At 38.8% G+C, this 2,500-nt stretch overlaps 1 long non-coding RNA gene across 1 annotated transcript; it reads right to left on the bottom strand.

The window, feature by feature from the left end:
* Positions 1 to 710: 710 nt before the first annotated feature.
* Positions 711 to 1,846, bottom strand: LOC127655773 (uncharacterized). The gene is made up of 3 exons (XR_007972074.1): positions 1,600 to 1,846; positions 1,371 to 1,417; positions 711 to 820 (listed from the first exon to the last, which is right to left on the bottom strand). It is a non-coding gene; the product is annotated as an uncharacterized LOC127655773 (long non-coding RNA).
* Positions 1,847 to 2,500: the final 654 nt, after the last annotated feature.

Genomic DNA, 2,500 nt, shown 5'->3' on the forward strand with positions numbered 1-2,500 from the left:
GGGAAGAAGAAACATTGTAATTTATTTAAAGAAATTACATTAAACTGGGGCGCTGACTATCACAACTGGAGTCGCGAGCTTGTATCCAGAGCGTGCTGAGTGACTCCAGTCAGGTCTCCTTAGCAACCAAAATTGGCCAGGTTGCTAGGGAGGGTAGAGTCACATGGGGTAACCTCCTCGTGGTGGCTATAATGTGGTTCTCGGCTCTCGGTGGGGCGTGTGGTGAGTGACTCCAGTCAGGTCTCCTTAGCAACCAAATTGGCCCGGTTGCTAGGGAGGGTAGTCACATGGGGTAACCTCCTGCGTGGTCACTATAATGTGGTTCTCGCTCTCGGTGGAGCGTGTGGTGAGTTGATGCGTGGATGCTTGCGGAGAAAAGCGTGAAGCCTCCACATGCGCTCGTCTCCATGGTAACACGCTCAACAAGCCACGTGATAAGATGCGCGGATTGACGGTCTCAGACGCAACTGAGATTCGTCCTCCTCCCCCACAAGGACTTAGAGCGCATTTAGAGGTCAAAATTGCACTTCTTTAACAGAAGAGGTGGATTAAAATAAGTATTGTTGTAAAACGGAAACTGGTTTTAAGAGCTAACAATTTGCTATCGTTGAGTGAGCGGCATGATAAAATAGTAAAAACAGTGTGGTTAAGTTATTTATCTAAGTTATCTATTACTCAAATGAAGTTGAACAGGAGGGTAATATTACTTACACCAGCAAACCCCCATCGTGCCTGAGAGAGTTTACACACTGATGCTGGAGGAATCACATACGTCATGGGATACTCCAGGCAGATTTAGATTGGTCAGACACCACAAACACTGTTAGAAAGAACATTTGCGCATATTATTCCAAAGCAATAAAGAAAGAATTAAACTCATATCAGTAAATATTGTGTGTGCTGGGTCATTCCTGTTATGCAGTTCAATACAAACACCCGTATGTGTCCCTATCATATAAGTCTTAAAGGGGCCATGACCTTTTTTTTATTTTATTTATATATATATATATATATATATATGTTCCTTAAGACACACTTATAATCATGCATTGCACCCAACACTGGTCAGAAACGCTCAGTTTTGATGCTGCTTCTCCTTTAAGACTTGACAGTACACGCCCACTGTTCTGATTGGCTCTCAGCTCTTGACTGACATGCTCTCTCTTCCTGCCATCTCAGAAGTGATTAAAGGTAAAGTAGGTGTTGATGTGTTGTTGTGACATCACAATGAGGCGGAACTAAATCATATTAGCTAGCTTTCATTCATGAAAATATCACAATTAAGTGAACAGTTGAATTTTAAATAAATGTACTACTCCTAAATTTAATATAGCACATTTGAAAGATCGTATAAACTACAAGTGTCTTACAGAAACATTGGCAAGGCATGTATCACAGGAAGTCTGGGTGTTGCATGCTGTGGTGAGAAAGAAGAACATTTAAAACATGAACAAAACAGATATTAAATAGACTTTACAGTCAAGATGTTAAATTTGACATCCTTTCATTTTGAATTTAATAATAATAATAATGTGTACGCAGCTCTTTTCTTTTGTTTTTTATATTTAAAAATGGAAACGCAAGTAGGTAAGAACACACGTGTGTGAACGGGTCGATGAGTTCTTGTTGTCTCCGAAGCAACACAAATCAACAGGAAGACGAACATTGAGCCAAACACGCTGGTTTTATCCATGATGGGAAAGATTTATTTACAGCAGAATTATGTTCAAACGATCCGTTTAACGAAATAAAACTCGCAAAAGTGTGAACGTGGCGCTGAGAGAGAATCAATACACAGATATCAAAGTCAATATCAAAGTCTATTCCGATAACGAACACCCGGAAGCAAAACAGAACTGACGCGCTGTCAGCGTTTCAAAATAAAAGTTCGTAAAAAAAAAATAAATAAACCGTTTTTTGTAAAACACAATATGCTTTTCAAAATAAAAGTTCTTGAAAAAGGCACCGTAAACCTTTCAAAATAAAAGTTCGTTTAAAAAGGACTGTCGGCTTTTCAAAATAAAAGTTCTTGAAAAGCACTGTACATTTTTCAAAATAAAAGTTTGAAACAAGCACTGTCAGCTTTTCAAAATAAAAGTTCTTTAAAAAAAATATTTTAAGCTTTTAGAAAAACATTGTAAACTTAAAAAAAAAAAGTTCTTAAAAAGCACTGTCAGCTTTTCAAAACAGAAATTCTTTTAAAAAGCATTTTAAACTTTTTAAAATGAATGTTCATTCCCTCTCTCTCTCTCTCTCTCTCTCTCTCTCTCTCTCTCTCTCTCTCTCTCTCTCTCTCTCCCTCTCTCTCTCCCTCTCTCTCTCCGCTGAGATGATCCCTGAGCAGATGACATCACAGCGGATGGGAATAAAGGAGAAGTACAAGTTGTCTTTCTGAGATGTAGCTAAAGACTCTCACTTCAGTGTCCTTGTAATGTTTATTCATGTATTCCTGCACCTGGTCTCTCTGAAAGCCAAGGACGGTATTGTGGAGGATTTAGAT

Source organism: Xyrauchen texanus, chromosome 15 (genome assembly GCF_025860055.1).
Source record: "Xyrauchen texanus isolate HMW12.3.18 chromosome 15, RBS_HiC_50CHRs, whole genome shotgun sequence".
NCBI classification, from domain to species: domain Eukaryota; kingdom Metazoa; phylum Chordata; class Actinopteri; order Cypriniformes; family Catostomidae; genus Xyrauchen; species Xyrauchen texanus.